The sequence below is a fragment of the Rhinatrema bivittatum genome, unplaced genomic scaffold (assembly GCF_901001135.1).
Source record: "Rhinatrema bivittatum unplaced genomic scaffold, aRhiBiv1.1, whole genome shotgun sequence".
Classification (NCBI taxonomy): Eukaryota; Metazoa; Chordata; class Amphibia; order Gymnophiona; family Rhinatrematidae; genus Rhinatrema; species Rhinatrema bivittatum.
In genome coordinates this window covers 419,588-440,037 of record NW_021820249.1, presented here as the reverse complement: position 1 = coordinate 440,037, position 20,450 = coordinate 419,588, and the positions used below count along the sequence as shown (strand labels likewise).

Sequence of the window (20,450 nt, the reverse complement as noted above, 5' to 3'; positions counted from 1 at the left end):
GATGTAGATATTTTGTCTTTTTATCAAGATATCACCTCAATTTTGTTGAATAATGCTGGTACTCCATTTATTATGGGGGGGGGAGGGGGTTTAATCAACCTTTGGATCCATTTTTGATAAACTGTCCAACTTGTAGGCCCCAATCTTCAGTGACTCACTTAGCATTTCATCAGCTATTACCTCAATGTGGATTAAGTGACCCATGGCGCTTAATGCATCCTACAGATAAGGGCTTGACTTTCTTTTCTTTTCCACATCAATCTTACTCAAGAATTGATTACTTTTTTTATCTTAATCTCTATTGACTTGATTAATAGCTATGTTTGTTTTTCCTATTTTCATATCCAATCATGCTGTGATTTCTCTCACTTTACAATGGTCGCCAGTCAGCTGTAAGAGATAATCCTGGTCGCTTGGAAGGTGACACCTTTCTTCCTTATCTCCAGTCATCCATTGACACTTAGTTTTTATATAATGAAGCATATGATGTTTCGGCTATGACTATTTGGGAAGTGTTTAACGCCACCCCTTAGAGGTTATATTATTAGTTTTACTATTAAAAAGTACAAAGAACTATATCAGGACCTGGAATGAATTGAGCTGGAGATTTTGAAGCTACAGCAAGAGCATCTTCAAACCCCAAATGCTGAGCTTTTGCCTACCTTCTATAAATTAAATATCAATATAACAAACTTCTGAGCGAACAGGCAAGAAAGATTAACTTTCTGCAAAATTCCAGGTACTTTTTTGATAATAATAAATCAGGCCCTCTCTTGAATGTAAACCGATGTGATATCTCAGATCAAATGTCGGTATATAAAAATAATAAATAAAAATACAAAATATTTGAAATGTAGAGTAGGCAGGAAAAGAGTGTGTGTCATACAATTAAATCCTTCCTATATGGTCATGAAAGATGAGGAGATCATGCAACAGTTCCATAAGAATTTCTCTGATCTCTAGTAATCTGGTTCTCTTCAAGATCCTGCTCTTTTAGCAGATTTTTTCCTAGGTTAACACATCCATCTCACACAGACCTGGAGAAGTTCCATTTGGATACTCCTATTTCTTTGCTGGAGGTTAAGAAGACCATATCTTCCTTACATTTCAAGAAATCTTCAGGCATAGATGGCTAATTGGTTGACTGTTACAGAATGTCTATTTCTCAGCTTGCTCCAAAACCTCTGGCTTATTATCAGGAAATGCAATGTACTGGTCATCCATCTGAGCACTTCTGTGAGGTGACAATAGCGGTGTTCCCTAAACTGATCAGAGATCTTGCTTTAGTCATAAATTATTAGCCTATATCATTTTTAAACGTTGATTTCAAAATATTTGCTCAGATTGTCATTATGAGAATAGAACCTATTATTTCTGACTGAGCAATCTGGTCTTATTAAAGGTTGATAAATCACGGCTGATGCTCGTCTCTTTCACAGTGTGATCCCGTTTGCTCATAATAAATCATGTAGAATAGGATTATTTGCTTTTTTGTTTTACAATGGTTTGGATCTTGTGATTCCTTCATTAATTACATGCAGCTATTATATTAACATCCTCATTCCTTTCTTCTGATTAACACCTACTTTCATTTGGTAGTTGTATTCGACAGGGTTGCCATTTATTCCCTGATTTATTTAATGAATCTCTGGAGCCCTTCCTTGTAGCACGGCAGTAAGAGCCTGGCATCACTGGTGTTCCAACTTCCCACTGACACTAGAGAATGTAAATTTTCTGCTTACACTGATGATGTCTTATTATATGTTTGAAATCCAGAGTTTGCTCTTCCATTGATTAATGATTTAATTACATGTTTTTCACAGATTTATGGCTATCAGGTAAACTGAAATATATCAGAGAGTATGTCACTTAATGTTTTGGGTCATTGTAATGCACTCCCTGGGTATCAGTTTCAATGGGTTTCTGAAGGACTGAATTATCTTAGAACATATTTTAATGGTGACATTGAGACCACAGTTAGTAAATGTGCGCTCCGTATAGTGCATTAGGCTTATACGTTACAACAAAGCCCGGCTTGAATATCTGATCAGATAGATGTGGGCTATCGGCCACTTTGGCTGCAATTGGAAGAGGTTTTACCAGTTCCCTCACAGCATCTGCTGAGCATTCCTCTGCCTTCTTTTTTTATCTCCCTCCTTATCCCTCATTCTGTTCACAAGGCCACGCTCAGGCGTAGGCCGGGACCCCTGCTTTAGGCCTTGACCACTTCAGGGCGACACATCTCTGCCATTCTCCTCCCCCCCCCCCCCCCACCCATTATCATCATTTCAGGGTGACCCATCTCTGCCATGCTCCTCCCCACCCCCTACCCATTATCATCATTTCAGGGTGACCCATCTCTGGCACTCTCCTCCCCCCCCCTACCCATTATCATCATTTCAGGGTGACCCATCTCTGGCACTCTCCTCCCCCCCCCCTACCCATTATCATCATTTCAGGGCGACCCATCTCTGCCACTCTCCTCCCCACCCCCCACCCATTATCATCATTTCAGGGTGACCCATCTCTGGCACTCTCCCCCCCCCCCCCCACCCATTATCATCATTTCAGGGTGACCCATCTCTGCCACTCTCCCCCCCCCCCCCTACCAATTATCATCATTTCAGGGCGACACATCTCTGCCATTCTCCTCCCCACCCCCTACCCATTATCATCATTTCAGGGCGACCCATCTCTGCCATTCTCCTCCCCCCCCCTACCCATTATCATCATTTCAGGGCGACCCATATCTGCCACTCTCCTCCCCACCCCCTACCCATTATCATCATTTCAGGGTGACCCATCTCTGGCACTCTCCTCCCCACCCCCCTACCCATTATCATCATTTCAGGGTGACCCATCTCTGCCATTCTCCTCCCCACCCCCTACCCATTATCATCATTTCAGGGCGACACATCTCTGCCATTCTCCTCCCCACCCCCTACCCATTATCATCATTTCAGGGCGACCCATCTCTGCCACTCTCCTCCCCCCCCTACCCATTATCATCTTTTCAGGGTGACCCATCTCTGCCACTCTCCTCCCCACCCCTACCCATTATCATCATTTCAGGGTGACCCATCTCTGCCATTCTCCTCCCCACCCCTACCCATTATCATCATTTCAGGGCGACACATCTCTGCCATTCTCCTCCCCACCCCCTACCCATTATCATCATTTCAGGGCGACCCATCTCTGCCACTCTCCTCCCCCCCCCCTACCCATTATCATCATTTCAGGGCGACCCATCTCTGCCACTCTCCTCCCCCCCCCTACCCATTATCATCATTTCAGGGTGACCCATCTCTGCCACTCTCCTCCCCACCCCCTACCCATTATCATCATTTCAGGGTGACCCATCTCTGCCATTCTCCTCCCCCCCCTACCCATTATCATCATTTCAGGGCGACCCATCTCTGCCACTCTCCTCCCCACCCCCTACCCATTATCATCATTTCAGGGCGACCCATCTCTGCCACTCTCCTCCCCACCCCCCTACCCATTATCATCTTTTCAGGGTGACCCATCTCTGCCACTCTCCTCCCCACCCCCTACCCATTATCATCATTTCAGGGTGACCCATCTCTGCCATTCTCCTCCCCACCCCCTACCCATTATCATCATTTCAGGGCGACCCATCTCTGCCATTCTCCTCCCCACCCCCTACCCATTATCATCATTTCAGGGCGACCCATCTCTGCCACTCTCCTCCCCCCCTACCCATTATCATCATTTCAGGGCGACCCATCTCTGCCACTCTCCTCCCCCCCCCCCTACCCATTATCATCATTTCAGGGTGACCCATCTCTGCCACTCTCCTCCCCACCCCCTACCCATTATCATCATTTCAGGGTGACCCATCTCTGCCATTCTCCTCCCCCCCCCTACCCATTATCATCATTTCAGGGCGACCCATCTCTGCCACTCTCCTCCCCACCCCCTACCCATTATCATCATTTCAGGGCGACCCATCTCTGCCACTCTCCTCCCCACCCCCCTACCCATTATCATCTTTTCAGGGTGACCCATCTCTGCCACTCTCCTCCCCACCCCCTACCCATTATCATCATTTCAGGGTGACCCATCTCTGCCATTCTCCTCCCCACCCCCTACCCATTATCATCATTTCAGGGCGACCCATCTCTGCCATTCTCCTCCCCACCCCCTACCCATTATCATCATTTCAGGGCGACACATCTCTGCCATTCTCCTCCCCACCCCCCTACCCATTATCATCATTTCAGGGTGACTCCTCCCTACTTCTTGCCTTTCTCTCCCCAGCATTTACTCTCATTTTGATACTTCCTGAGAGTTGAAAGTGTTTTTTTTTCCCTGTGGGAACCACTTGCAATGAAAATAATAACACAAAAAAAATGGGAGAACAGAATCCGCACACCTAATTTACTTTCCCCTAGCAAACCACACCTTTGGGAACACCTCCTAAATATGCTAACAGAACTCCTGGTTGGGAACAAGGCACAGGCTTTCAGCTGCAGCGATAAAATGAAATCTGCAGCCAATTTACGTGGCTAAAATGCTTTTTATTCAAAGAAATTGCTTTAAAATTTGTCCTCCCAGTTTCCCAGTTGGATCAGAGCACGGGTACCTGTCAGGACCTCCCATCTCTGTAACTTCTCCACCGTGTCCTTTAATTCCGATTCTGTTTGGTTCGGTGTCACTTGAACATCATTCAGACATCTGTGATCTATAGACCAAGGACAGAAAAGAAAGGCAGTGACTTGCTACTGCAAATATATGGAAAAATGTTCAATATTAGTGCTGGGGGAGACAGAGAAATAGAAACAGACAGACTGTCAGACAGCACACAGACAGGGGCCGATTCACTGAACGTCACATTAAAAAGTCATTAGTGTGGAAGCATCAATCTTTTCTAAACTGAAAAGTAAAATCACTTTTTATTGTGTGATTCACTAACATAATGATAAGCAGTGTGTGCTAGAAAGAATGACAAAATTCATCAGTGTGTACACCAAACTGCATTCCTGCGAGTGGAAAATTAACAGCTGAATGTTAATTAGGGATGTGAATCGTTTTTTGACGATTTAAAATATCGTCCGATATATTTTAAATCGTCAAAAATCGTTAGGGCCACGATACAATACCAATTCCCCCGATTTATCGTCAAAAAATCGTAAATCGGAGGAAGGGGGAGGGCAGGAAAACCGGCACACTAAAACCCCCTAAAACCCAGCCCCGACCCTTTAAATTAAATCCCCCACCCTCCCGAACCCCCCCCCAAATGCCTTAAATTACCTGGGGGCCCAGCGGCGGTCCGGAACGGTCTCCTGCAATTGAATCGTGTTGTCTTCAGCCGGCGCCATTCTGCGCCGCCATTTTGCAAAATGGCGACGCAAAATGGCGGCGGCCATAGACCAACACGATTCGACTGCAGGAGGTCGTTCCGGACCCCCGCTGGACTTTTGGCAAGTCTTGTGGGTGGGTTTTAGGGTGTTTTAGTGTGCCGGTTTTCCTGCCCTCCCCCTTCCCCCGATTTAGCTACGGACCGCCGCTGGACCCCCAGGTAATTTAAGGCATTTGGGGGGGGGGGTTCGGGAGGGTGGGGGATTTAATTTCAAGGGTCGGGGTGGGTTTTAGGGTGTTTTAGTGTGCCGGCTCACGATTTTAACGATTTTCACGATACTTTAAAACACCCAAACGGAAACAATACGATTCCCTCCCCCTCCCAGCCGAAATCGATCGTTAAGACGATCGAGGACACGATTCACATCTCTAATGTTAATACGTCTGCTCCTATAGGCTTCTTTGTGCATGTGCAGTGCAGATTTTCTCCAAACTCCTCTCTCTCACTTTCCCAATATATTATATATATATATATGCATGCAAGTAACAACATTGGATTTTGCTACAGCCGATGACCGCGTGCTGTTCCTTTTTTAAAGAAATGCATTGTTGCTGCCTCCTTTGTGAATGTGCTGTGATGCATGAAAACAAAAGAGCAGACAGGAAGTGAAACCGTTATACTGTGGCAGGGAAGGGTCCAGGCTGAGAAAGAGAGAGAGAGAGTGGGTTATTTCTTTAGGGAAACGGGCTTTACTTACTTAAAGAGTTTTCCCTATGTTAGCTTAGAATTATGCATAGATATGAATGGAAGTAATGATTGTTGTTCTCTATTAAAATATAATAAGTTGGTTCTGAAAGCTAAGGGTAGCATTAGGTAATTTATATTTGGCAGATTCGCGGGGAAATTCATTTTCTGCCTTTTTCATATTTTTAGTGAAAGTCACTGACAGAAGCAATGTTAAAGGGAGATTAGTTTAAATAACTTCTACATCAATCCCTCTATATCATAATAAAAAGAAAGTAAATGGACTGTCTGTGGAATAGTTTAGTCATTTTTTTCCTGTTAGGTTTAAGTCAGCTTGGTAGAAGAAAAAGTCTTCTGGGTCTTTGACTCTGGAAAAGAGTCAAAGACCCAGAAGACAACTCTGATTGGCGCCCAGCGTAAGAAAGATTTGTTTTCCAGATAAAGATTAGTGAACAAACAGCATCCTAATCTCAGGCCTGATTGAAAATGAACAAACAGGTGTATAAATTCAAAATACTTTAATGGGATAATCCAAGGGGAAAGATACCTATCTGATCATCATTAAAAAATGGGAACCCAATGATTACAAGATAAAATATTTCTCCTTTTGAGAAGGTTCTGTTGTAATTGCATGCTAAACATATGCATATACTGTAACTATTCCTATTTAAAGTTAAGAAACGTATCTTGCTAGCAGGCTATATGTGTTTATTTTAATTTATATTTTATTTATGTATTTATATTCATATAAAATATCAAATTGGTTTACATGGAACTCGGGTAACTTAACACGGAAGCAGAGGCAAAGTTACAATAAAACAGGGGGAAATAACTTGGAGGTGGAAGGAGACAGAGATAGGTTGAGATAAGAGTGGTAGCAGTATGGGATGACTCGCTAGGCCAGGGGTCAGGAACCTATGGCTCGGGAGCCAGATATGGCTCTTTTGATGGGTGCATCTGGCTTGCAGACAAATCTTTAATGAAAAAGTAAAAATCTAACAAAATCCCCCACCATCCTGACGCCCCCCAAGACCTCCAAAATTAATTTACTACAGCCCCCACCCTCCTGACCCCCCCAAGACCTGCCAAAAGTTCCTGGTAGTCCAGCGGGGGTCCAGGAGTGGTCCAGGAGCGATCTCCTGGACTTGGGCTGTCGGCTGCCAGTAATCAAAATGGCATCGACAGCCCTTTGCCCTTACTGTGTCACAGGAGCTACCGCTTCCATTGGTCAACCCCAGTGACATAGTGAGGGCAAAGGGCCGTCGGCACCATTTTGACTACTGGCAGCCGACAGCCCAAGTCCAGGAGATCGCTCCCGGACCCCCGCTGGACCACCAGGGACTTTTGGCAGGTCTGGGGGGGGGGGGTCAGGAGGGGGGGGGTTGTAGTAAATTAATTTTGGAGGTCTGGGGGGGGGGGTCAGGAGGGTGGGGGGTTGTAGTAAATTAATTTTGGAGGTCTTGGTGGGTGTCAGGAGGGTAGGGGTTTTTGTTAGATTTTTACTTTTTTATTAAAGATTTGTCTGCGAGCCCTGGACCCCCGCTGCATCACCAGGGACTTTTGGCAGGTCTTTGGGGGGGGGGTGTTAGGAGGATGGGGGGTTGTAGTAAATTAATTTGGCAGGTCTTGGGGGCATCAGGAGAGTAGGGGGTTGTAGTAAATTAATTTGGTAGGTCTTGGTGGGTGTCAGGAGGGTGGGGGGGGGGTTGTAGTTAGTATGGCTCTCATGGAATTACATTTTAAAATATGTGGCATTCGTGGCTCTCTCAGCCAAAAAGGTTCCCGACCCCTGCGCTAGGCCATAGTTCGGTTACTTAGAGGGAGAAGGAGGTCAGTTCAACTGATGGTTTCATTATATAGTGGAGTTTATACAGTGATTATATAACAAAAGGGAATATATACAAGGTTTAAACACCAGTCTAATATGCCGAGGATTATATACAAGGTTTATATATATATATATACCATGGTTATGTAGCAGAGGGTGCTAAACAGGATCATCTACAATTCGGAGGGAAGGAGGATAAGGAGGGTACGGGAGAGGGGGAATTAGATACGAGATAAACGGGAAGGAGTACTTGAGGAAGGCAGGGGAGGGAGAGTGTGAAACTAAAAGGGGGGGAGGTGAAAAAGGGAGGCGGAGTGGGAAATACTGAGGGGAGAGGAGGATGTGGCTTCCTCCTGCGGGATGTGGCTAAGAGGAGGCTAGGTGAAGGCTTGTTTAAACAGCCAGGTTTAAAGGTTTGCGTGCAATGTTCCAGGCGTAGATCTGGAGGCATGGAGTTCCATAACTTAGGGCCTGCTAAGGAAAGGGCCCGTTCCTTGGTAGAAGTGAGGTGGAATAGCTTGGGGGATGATATGTGGATGGATCCTTTGTAGGCGGACCTGGTGGGTCTGTTAGATGTACTATAAAGTAAAGAGCCATTTAGCCAGTACGAGTGCTGATTGTGCAGGGACTTGTGGATGACAGTGAGGCTCATGTGGATTATTCTGAAGTGGATAGGAAGTCAGTGTAGGTCCTTAAGGATAGGAGTAATGTGTTCCTTTTTGTGGGTATTGGTGAGGATTGTGACTGCTGTGTTTTGGAGCATTTGGAGGGGTTTAATGGTGTTCTTAGGGAAGCCAAGAAGGAGGGAGCTGCAGTAATCGATTTTTGAGAACAGTGTGGTTTGGAGGACAGCCCGAAAGTCGTTGAAGTGGATGAGGGGTTTTAATTTCTTTAGAACCTGAAGTTTAAAGAAGCCATTTTTTATAGTGGTGTTAATGATTTTTTTTAGGTTCCACTGATTGTCCAGAGTGACGCCTAGGTCCTTTACTTGTTGGGCGGTCGATGTGTTCAATGTGGCTGGGGTGGGGGTGGAGGATGGATTTGGTCAGGGGAGATGATGAGTAGTTCCATTTTTGCTGGGTGGAGAGCAAGATTAAGGTTGGTAAGGAGCAGGTTAATAGAGTTGAGGCAGTGGTCCCAAGTCTTAAGCGCCTTGGTAATGGATTCGGTTATGGGGGTGAGGATTTGGACATCGTCCACATATATATAGTAGGTAAGGCCTAGATTAGAAAGGAGTTGGCAGAGGGGAAGGAGGTAAATATTGAGGAGTGTAGGGGAGAGAGATGAACCTTGAGGGACCCCTTGGGTGAGGTTTACGGGGTGGATTCTTCATTACCAATTCTAACCTTATAGTGCCTCTCATTAAGGAAGGACTGAAACCAGCGGTGGGCAGTTCCTGAAATGACTATTTCTGTGAGGCGATTTAGGAGTATGTTGTGATTGATAGTGTCGAAAACTGATGATATGTCCAATAATGCGAGGATGAATGATTGGCCTTTGTCTAGTCCCTTGATGATGATGTCAGAGAGGGATATTAGAAGAGTTTCTGTGTTAAAGAATTTCCGGAATCCAAATTGGGAGGGGTAGAGGACATTTGTTTTTCTAAAAAGTCGGTTGGTTGTTGACTACCCTTTCCAAGCGTTTAGCTATAAATGGAAGGTTTGATATCGGGCGAAAGTTGGCGAGGTCTCCGGGGTCCAGGTTGGGTTTCTTCAATAGGGGTTTGAGGGTCACTTGTTTCAGATTTTGGGACATGTCCGAGAGTGAGGGAGCAGTTAATAATTTCAGCTAGGGGTTTAGCAATTAGATTTGGTATGGTCAGGAGTAATTTAGTAGTATGGGGTCGGACAGGTGTGATGCAGGCTTCATTTTATTTAGGATGGTTTCAATTTCAAGAGAGAATGTAGACTCGAACGAGTTAAAGGAGGCTCCCGATAGATTGGGGTTGGTGTTGGGGGGAGGGGAGGAAGAATTGAACCGTATCAGGAGCTTGGAGATCTTGTCCTGGAAGAAGGCTGCAAGTTTCTCACATTTGCCTTTGGCTTCATTTTCAGAGATGAAAGGAAAGGGAGTCTTAATGAGGTCAGAGATGAATGAGAAGAGGGCCTTGGTGTCAAATTGGAAATGATGGATTTTGAGGGCATAGAAGTCTCTTTTTGTTTTGAGAATAGTGGCACTGTAGATGTGGAGGGAAGTTTTGTAAGATGCCTGTAGGGCAGCAGAAGGGTCCTTGCACCATTTCTTTTCTTTGGATCTAAGTTCCTGTTTTAGTTTTTTTTAGTACAGGAGTGTACCAAGGTTTTTTAGTCTTAAGGGCGGGGTTTAATTCTTTGGTCATTAGTGGGCAGATTTTATTGGCAATATTGTTGGTAATAATGTTCCATGAGGACAGGGCTGATTTGGCATTGGAAAGATTTAGGTTATTGATATCCTTGGTGAGGTGAGAGATGAGGTCATCCTGGGTACAGTGTTTTCTGAAGTGAATAGTATCTTTGTGGGGAGGGGAAATGTTAAGTTTTTTTTATGGCTAGGTGGGTTTTAATAGTGGGTTTTAATGAGCGAGTGATCCGACCAGGGTACGGGAATACAAGAGGGGGCATCTGTAGCAGTGATAAGGGAGTTTATAAAAATTAAATCAAGGGTGTGACCTGCGTTATGTGTGGGGCTGGAAATAATTTGTTTGAATCCCATGGCATACATGGATGAAAGAAAGGCTTTGCAATTCGCGGATAGTGGGATCTTGTCAACATGGAGGTTAAAATCTCCGAGAATGATGGTTGGGATGTTAAAATTTAGGTTATCTGCTATGAATTCAATGAGGGGGAGGGGTTGTTGTCTAGTAATCCGGGGGGGGGGGGGGGGGGCATAAATGAGGCAGATTTGTAATTGGGAGGATTTGAAGAGGCCTATTTCAGCTGTGGGGATGAATTGATAGGTTGAAAGATTTTGGCTGCTAACAGGCCTCCGCCTTTTTTTTTGTACGTGGGTAGGGATATGATATCGTAGAGATGTGTGGGCAGTTGGTTTGTGAGAACTAGGTCTGTAGGTTTGAACCATGTTTCAGTTATTGCACAGATCTCTGGTTGGTTATCTAGAAGGAGGTCATTGAGGATGGGAGTCTTTTTGACCAGGGATTGGGAGTTGAAAAGGATTTTAAATAATAATTTAAGTAAAACTAACTCCTCCTTAACTAGATGGAACCAACATGTAAAAAATTAAATAGAGACTTTTTAAACTAGATCATGAGGGAAGACAGATAGTTACTGAAAAACACATAGTTCAGAAGGGAGAAGTGTTAATTGCTGGAGATTTTAATAACCCCAAACTTCCTGCTTCATATGCTAATAAGCATTCTATGAACACCAATAAATTGGAAATACAAATAAAAAAATATTTTAAAATGTCTGTATTCAAATGCAAGAAGTCTGAACAGGAAGACAGGTGAGTTAGATTACATGGCATTATACGAGGATAAAGACATTACATGCATTTCAGAATGCATTGGAAGGAGGATAACCAATGGGAAACTGTGAAAGCAGGGTATAAATTATATCAGCTTAACAGGACAGATTGAATTGGTGGCTATATTGCATTATATGTAAAGGATAGCATTGAGCCAAGCATAATACATATCCTGTAGAAAAGAAACTGCAGTGTGGAATCTCTATAGATTTAAATTCTATGTCTGATTTATAAGAGTATAGCAGTGGGGGTATACTACCAGTCACCAGTTCAAAATGAAGAAACAGATTGTAAGATGCTTTTTGAAATAAAGATAGTAAATAAAATTTGCAAACTCAAAAATAATGGGAAATTTCTACGCTGGCACTGACTGTGTCAATGTCTCATGGAGACATAATAGAGAAGCTAAGGGACAGATTTTCAAACCAATGCGCAGGTGTAGATTTGTGCATGCAACCCAGCGTGCACAAATCTATGCCCGATTTTATAACATGCGTGCGAAGCCGCGTGCATGTTATAAAACCTGGGGTCGGCGCGCGCAAGGGTGTGCACACTTGTGCACCTTGCGTGCGCCGAGCCCTAGGGGAGCCCCGATGGCTTTCCCTGTTACAAAATCAGATTGGCCTTGGAGGGAACTTTCCTTCAGCCCCCCCACCTTCCCCTCCCTTCCCCTATCTAACCTGCCCCCCAGGCCTACCTAAATCCCCCCCCCTACCTTTATTTTGTTATTTACGCCTATCTCTGGGCAGGCGGAGGTTGCGCGCACCGGCCGAGTGCCAGCACGCAATGCCCAGGTCCAGCGGCAGTGGAGAGGTCTCTGGCCCTGCCCATGCCCTGCCCCGCCCACTCTCCGCCCCTTTTTTCAAGCCCCCGGGACATACGCGCATCCTGGGGATTGTGCGCGTTACCGGGCCTATGCAAAATAGGCTCGGCGCGCGCAGGAGCAGGTTTTCGTGGTTACACGCATAAGTTATACACGTAACCCTTTGTAAATCTTCCCCTAAGTGTCTAAATGCTATAAAAAGACTGCTTCATGGAGCAGCTGATTCTGGGAACTGACGAGAGGGGCAGCTACTTTAGATTTATTTCTCAAAGGAATGCAAAACCTGTTGCAAGGTATTACAGTCATGTGACCACTTAGCAACAATGATCATAACACAATCATGTTTCTCATTATCACTGGGGATAAAACATTAAGTAAAACTACTGCAGTAGTAAAAGGAAGAATATGATAGAATGAGGAAATTGATTAGAAAGAAATTTAAAGGAACAGTTGTAAGGTTAAAGGTTTTCATGAGGCATAGACATTATTTAAAAATACCATTATAGAAGCTCAGAAAAAAACATTCCATGACCTAAAAAAGGAAGATTAAATGAATGTCAGCAAGATTTAATGGTGAGATAAAGGAGGCAATTAAATCCAAATTAGAAATCAGACCCTATATACTGGCAAAAAGAGCAGCAAGCTGAGAGCCAAGAAAGCCAGGGTACAAATGCTGAAGATGCTCCTTCTTGGCCATTTTGGGTTATAACTTGTTAAGGAAGGACAGAGAGGACAGAAAAAAGGTAGGAATAGCTCTTTATGTCAAAAGAAATATCCAAGCAAATGAACTGCAAGGAATGTAAAGTAGAGAAGACACATTATGGGCCTTGCTAAAAAAAGATTATGGTGCATCCATTTTTACTGGTGTGGTTTACTGGCTTCCAACTCAGACAGAATAACTACACAGAGATCTGGTCAAAGACATCCAATAGGTGAGAAAGTTGGGAGAAGTGTTAATTGTTGGAGATGACTCAGAACCGATGTCAGGAAATATTTCTTCTCAGAGAGGTTGGTGAATGCCTGGAATGCCCTTCTGAAGGAGGTGGTGAAGACGAAAACAATGAAGGAATTCAAAGGGTCGTGGGATAAACACTGTGGACCCCTAAAGGCTAGAGGCTAGGGATGTGCAGGCAAAAAGTTTTCGTTGCATACGCAATAGGTATTCGTGGGGGGTCAATTCCGTTTTATGCGGAAGTATGGAGAATTCAATAAGTTGTCGATCTGTAAATATGTTACTACTAAATTAACTACAACCCCCACCCTCCTGACCCCCCCAAGACTTACCAAAACTCCCTGGTGGTCCAGCGGTGGGGTCCGGGAACTCACTCACACCCTTGGTGCTAGTTTCATCAAGGCGCCGATAGCCTTTGTCACAGGGGCTACCGGTGCCATTGGTCAGCCCCTGTCACATGGCCATCGGTGCCATCTTGTGCTCCTACCATGTGACAGGGGCTGACCAATGGCACCGGTAGCCCCTGTGACATAGTATGGGCAAAGGCTATCGGCGTCATTTTGAGTCCTGGCGTCGGACTGCAGGTCGCTCCGGGACCCCCGTTGGACCCACAGGGACTTTTGGCCAGCTTGGGGGGGCCCTCCTGACCCCCACAAGACTTGCCAAAAGTCCAGCGGGGGTCCGGGAGCGACCTCCTTGCACGCTGGCCGTCCGATCCCAATTCTCAAAATGGCGCCGATCGCCTTTGCCCTCACTATGACGGCAATCGGCACCATTTTGAGTATTGGCGATTTCCCTCCCCCCCCAGCCAAAATCGATCGATCACACGATTCACACCCCTAATAAATACCTAACTACTATAAGCTTCTCATGGTTAGTCTCTCTCTCTCTCTCTCTCTCTCTCTCCTTGGAAAATAACCCTCTTAAAGCTATAGAGTGATATAATTTGCTGGATTTACATGCAAAGTTAACCCATGTTAGTGAATGGGCCAATTGTAACACAGGAGAATAATGTGTGATATACTTGCAGATTATAATACAAGAAAATACTGTACTATACTTACAGAGTGTCCCCAAGACTGAAACAATCAGTAAAAGACAGAGGATCAATAAGAAGAGTGAGACGTAGAACCAGCGGTAGGATTCACATTGCTGCACTGAGAGAGACAGGAGATTTAATCTTAATTTGCTACATTTATTAACCAAGATTGAGGTCTACAAACACACACAAAAATACATTTATCATTTAACTCTCCAGAGAAAGAGAAAATGTTCAGCATATATTTACGAAAGCAAATCACATCCCCCCAGTATGTGAGGCCCCCTGGAGTATATGAAATGCACATCACACTGCATTGTACTCAGCTACAGCCATTGGGAAGCTGGTGATAATGTCACCACTATCGTTGGGTGTCCTCTTCCTTAAAGTTTCACCAAAGCCAATCACGATCTGATTAGGAATGTGCGAAGATTTCAATGCCAAACTCAAACTGGGCATTTTCCCACCCTGGTTTCAGTTTTGATGAAATTTGTGGCACATCCCCAGATTTGCGGAGGGAAATTCATTGAACGTTTCCTGTGGAAAATCTGATCAGATTCAATGTAAATTTGCCAGGGATTTGTTGATTTAAGGGAATTTGTATCGAATCCGCCTGCCACTCCAAACTGGGTGAATTTTCTCAAGCTCAGATGTAGATTCATTAAGTCAAGGAAACCACAGGGCAACAGTGACATGAACCCTTGAATGCATCTTAAGTGACAAACTGGCACCAAAAGTGGCATCAGCTTTATAAGGCAGCATGAAGGGGAAGTGAAACAGAAAACAACCCCAAAGCAGGCACTGAGAAAGGGAGCAAGCAACACAAAGAGAGGCTTCAATACTCGAAAACAAAATGAGAGGTGCAAAGCAGAGCCCACTCCCAAACAGGAAAGGTGTGAGGTTTGACGTACGACCTTAAGGTACAGTGGCAAAGAGAATTCCAAAGTGTAAGGTCTGGGCATGGAAACAAAGCTTAGTGTCACATAAACCCCAAGGTGTAGGGTGGAATTTGAATTTTCATGTGAAATAGGTTTTCCAAAAGAAAATATCACACTCAGAATATGAAAATGATTTCACAATGATAGGGTTTATAGAAAATTGTAAGGGTTGCTTTTTTTCATATTCTGTATCTGACAAAATAAAGTCTAAAAGAACAGCATTCAAGAAATATAAAAGATCCCAAAGGGAGGAGCATCCCCCCCCCCAAGGCTTGCCAATAATCCCTGGGGGTCCAGCGGGGGTCTGAAAGCGATTTCGTTGTCAGCTGCCAGTAATCAAAATGGCGCCGATAGCCTTTGCCCATACTATGTCAAAGAGGCTTTCGGCGCCATTGGTCAGCTCCAGTCACATGACAGGAGCACAAGATGGCGCCGATGGCCATGTGACAGGGGCTGACCAATGGCGCCGGTAGCCCCTGTGACATGGTGGTTCAGAGGCTATTCGGCACCATTTTAAAGAGCACGGCTTGGACTAGCACGGGCAAGGAGGGCAAATCGAACCCGGGACCTCGCTGGACCACCAGGGATGTACTTAGTAAGTCTTGGGGAGGGATCGGGATTGGGGGGGGGGGAGTTGTATTATAGTTTATTTAAATGTTTGGGGTGGTTTGGGGTGGTTTTTAATTAAAAAAAAAAAAGTGTCCCTCTCCCCATGCAAACCCGAAAAACGAAATTTCCCCGAAATTCGGGGAAAATTCTTTTCGGGTTTCGGGGTCTCCGAAACCACAACGAATTAGGAAATTTCGTTGTGATTTCCTAATTCTGGTGATAAACGAACCACATGTTTAGTAATTACAGACAGGTTAGCCTCACCTCAGTGGTGGGAAAAGTAATGGAGTCACTGTTAAAAGAAGGAATAGTGAGCTATCTACAGTCGGAAGAATTGCTGGACCAGAGGCAGCATGGATTCACCAGGGGAAGATCCTGTCAGACAAATCTGATTGACTTTTTTGACTGGGTTACCAAGGAATTGGATCAAGGAAGAGCGCTCAATGTCATCTACTTGGACTTCAGCAAAGCTTTTGATATGGTTCCGCACAGGAGACTGATAAATAAAATAAGAAGCTTAGGAGGGAGTGCCAAGGTGGTGACCTGGATTGCAAACTGGTTGATGGACAGAAGACAATGTGTGACGGTAAATGGAACTTACTCTGAAGAGAGAGCGGTGTTGAGCGGAGTGCCGCAAGAGTCGGTTTTGGGACCGGTCCTGTTCAATATCTTTGTGAGCGAAATTGCGGACGGGATAGAAGGTAAGGTTTGTCTTTTTGCGGATGACACTAAGATATGCAACAGAGTGGACACGCCGGAAGGAGTGGAGAGAATGAGACGGGATCTAAGGAAACTGGAAGAGTGGTCGAAGATATGGCAGCTGAGATTCAATGCCAAGAAGTGCAGAGTCATGCATATGGGGTGTGGAAATCCAGAAGAACTGTTTTCGATGGGGGGAGAAAGGCTGATATGCACGGGGCAGGAGAGAGACCTTGGGGTGATAGTGTCTAATGATCTGAAGTCGGCGAAACAATGTGACAAGGCAATAGCTAAAGCCAGAAGAATGCTGGGCTACATAGAGAGAGGAATATCGAGTAAGAAAAGGGAAGTGATTATCCCCTTGTACAGGTCCTTGGTGAGGCCTCACCTGGAGTACTGTGTTCAGTTCTGGAGACCATATCTCCGAAGGGACAGAGACAGGATGGAGGCGGTCCAGAGAAGGGCGACCAAAAAGGTGGAGGGTCTTCATCGAATGACTTATGAGGAGAGATTGAAGAATCTAAATATGTACACCCTGGAGGAAAGGAGGAGCAGGGGTGATATGATTCAAACTTTCAGATACTTGAAAGGTTTTAATGATCCAAAGACAACGACAAACCTTTTCCGTTGCAAAAAAATCAGCAGAACCAGGGGTCACGATTTAAAACTCCAGGGAGGAAGACACACAACCAATGTCAGGAAGTATTTCTTCACGGAGAGGGTGGTGGATACCTGGAACGCCCTTCCGGAGGAAGTGGTGAAGACCAAAACTGTGAAGGATTTCAAAGGGGCGTGGGATAAATACTGTGGATCCATAAAGTCTAGAGCAGAGCTTTCCAAACTTTTCATGTTGGTGACACACTTTTTAGACAAACATAATTTCACGACACAGTAATTCAGTCTACTAGCAAACCAGAGGTTAAAAGTTAAACGAACGAAACATATTTCGACAATTTATGTATGTTTCCTTAAATATATACATAAATAAAATGTTTCACGACACAACCAATCTCATGAAAACCTTTCATTTATATTAAAAATATATAATATTCCAAGGTTCATGTTATTGTTATAATTTATGAGTAACAATAATAAAACAAATTGTCTGTCCCCCACACACTCATCTCTCTCCCTCCCAAGCACATGTCTGGCCCCCCACACTCATCTCTCTCCCCTCCAGCACGTCTGTCCCCCACACACTCATTTCTCTCCCCCCAGCACATCTGTCCCCCACACTCATTTCTCTCTCCCCTAGCACGCCTGTCCCCCACACACTCATATCTCCCCCCCCAGCACATGTCTGTCCCCCACACACTCATTTCTCTCCCCCCAGCATGTCTGTCCCCCACACTCATTTCTCTCTCCCCCAGCACGGCTGTCCCCCACACACTCATTTCTCTCCCCCCCAGCACATGTCTGGCCCCCATACTCATGTACCTCTTCTTTTTGATTGTTGCCAGTTAAATGCTTCACTCCCTTCAGGGTTCAAGCCTGCCATGGTGCATAAAACCTTCCAGGATCACCAAACACTGTTGCTTGCAGACAGTACTCCTCATGGCCAGGCCTCATCAGCAGCAGCAGCAGCCAATGCAAGGGCAGCTAGGCTCGTTCCACCCACCAAGTCCCCCAAAAAACGTGATTGACAGCAAAAATCACCCAATAATAAGCAACCCATAAACTGAAAAAAAAAAAAGTGAATCTCTAGAAAAAAAAAGCCCAAACTCGCGTCAGAGTTGACCAGGCTTGCGTGACACACCTGCACACTGCAGGCGACAAACTAACGTGTCCCGACACACAGTTTGGAAAGCTCTGGTCTAGAGGATGTGAATGAAAAGAAGAGGCATGGGGGTGGCTTGAGGGAATGATGGCTACTACCTGGAGATGAATATCCTTATTCAATAATGCGACTCCAACATTGCTCTATGCTTCAACGGCAAGAGGAAATGTGGGAAAAAAGGATTTGCAACAACATAAAAGCAGGGGAGTAGCTTGCATGTTACGGCAGTTACTACCCCAAACCAAATAATACCGGATACTTCACTTTCAATGCAAATCCAGCATAGCTCTCTGCTTCAATGGCAGGGGAAGAAGTTTGACACTTCACACTGCCCAGGCAGAAACAAAAATCAGTAGCAGCTCTGCAAGCAACTCTCCAGTTTGGCCCAATTCTCTACAAGGGAAAAGAAGAACAGCAACACAACTCTGCTCTGACTCAGAGCTTCTGACACAGCCCTGGCTGATTTTCTCTTTTGTGTGACTGGCACAGTGGCATTTCAAAATGGGCAGCAGCCAAAATGTTGTTTTGGAGATATCTAGTGGAACTCAGAGGGGGCTCAAAAATTGGGTTTGGTGCCACTAACCTGATTAAACAAAACATCCAGGTGCATCTAGACAAGCTGCCTGAGCATATATCACCTTATCAGTTATAGAAGGAAAGTACACAATGTAAGTATCCACAATGGCATTAGCTCTGAATTTGAGAGACTGGGATCAGATTTATTATACACTGGCATACAAGTGAAGTTCACTCCTCTCAAGAAATGCACAAAATCAACTCATTTGGGGACATTACCCTGAGAGAACATGAAAAACAAATAGGAGAAGGCAATTCTTTTTTTTTATCCAGAGCACAAACTATGGAATTTATGACAGATCATTTGGTGAAAGCAGATATTTCCATCACTTCTATCTCACTGTATCATAAAATACAGGGAATAAAGACCTTCTCCTGCATTTCTACCCCTTCTATCTCACTGTAGCACACACTGCAGGGAATAAAGACCATCCCCAGGCATTTCTATCTCACTGTATCACACACTGCAGGGAATAAAGACCATTCCCAGGCATTTCTATCCCTTCTATCTCACTGTATCACACAATGCAGGGTATAAAGACCATCCACAGGCATTTATATCCCTTCTATCTCACTGTATCAGATAATTCAGGGAATAAAGACCATCCCCAGGCATTTCTATCCCTTCTATCTCACTGTATCACACACTGCAGGGAATAAAGATCATCCCCAAGCATTTCTATCCCTTCTATCCCACTGTATCACACACTGCAGGGAATAAAGACCATCCCCAGGCATTTCTATCCCTTCTATCTCACTGTATCACACACTGCAAGGAATAAAGACCATCCTCAGGCATTTCTATCTCACTGTATCACACACTGCAGGGAATAAAGACCATCCCCATGCATTTCTATCCCTTCTATCTCACTGTATCACACACTGCAGGGAATAAAGATCATCCCCAGGCATTTCTATCCCTTCTATCTCACTGTATCATACATTGCAGGGAATAGAGACCATCCCCGGGCATTTCTATCCCTTCTATCTCACTGTATCACACACTGCAGGGAATAAAGACCATCCCCAGGCATTTATATTCCTTCTATCTCACTGTATCACACTGCAGGGAATAAAGATCATCACCAGGCATTTCTATCTCTTCTATCTCACTGTATCACACACTGCAGGGAATAAAGACCATCCCCGGGCATTTCTATGGGGTTTTAAGGTTACAGTATATACATTGTATAAATTACCTTTCTTCTGTATTCCACACCTTGGAGATTGAGGGTTGATGTTCTCCTCGGATGCCTCTGAGACCCTTATAGCAGCGTAGGTGATCTGTGCATCCTCCTGCAGCACTGAAGAACCTTCCATGCAATTATTCACAGATTAGAGACATGAGCCGTGCCCGGAGCTGAGAAATCCATCAGCCCTCTTTATACCCAGCCAATAGCCAAGTACCTTTACTTGCAGAGCGAGATTTGGAGGGTTTTGGTCTCTTTTTCTTTCCAAACCTTAGATCAGAATATGTCACCATCTCAGCCATCGTAGACACCTTGCACTCTGTGACCAGCTCCTTTGGGGTGATAAAGGTGCAGTGCAGGCGCACAGGAAGTCTATTATATTATATTCTGAGAAAAGGGTTGCAGAAAGCCCTATCATTGAGATAATGTGGGCAGTACCTTCCCCAGGCCCTGAGTAGAGTAACCAATTCAAATGCTGATTTTGTTCCAC

At 44.7% G+C, this 20,450-nt stretch overlaps 1 long non-coding RNA gene across 1 annotated transcript; it reads right to left on the bottom strand.

The window, feature by feature from the left end:
* Window positions 1-4,616: 4,616 nt before the first annotated feature.
* On the bottom strand, window positions 4,617-20,009 carry LOC115081288. The gene is made up of 3 exons (XR_003853771.1): window positions 19,970-20,009; window positions 14,197-14,289; window positions 4,617-4,705 (listed from the first exon to the last, which is right to left on the bottom strand). It is a non-coding gene; the product is annotated as an uncharacterized LOC115081288 (long non-coding RNA).
* Between the last annotated feature and the right edge of the window lie 441 nt (window positions 20,010-20,450).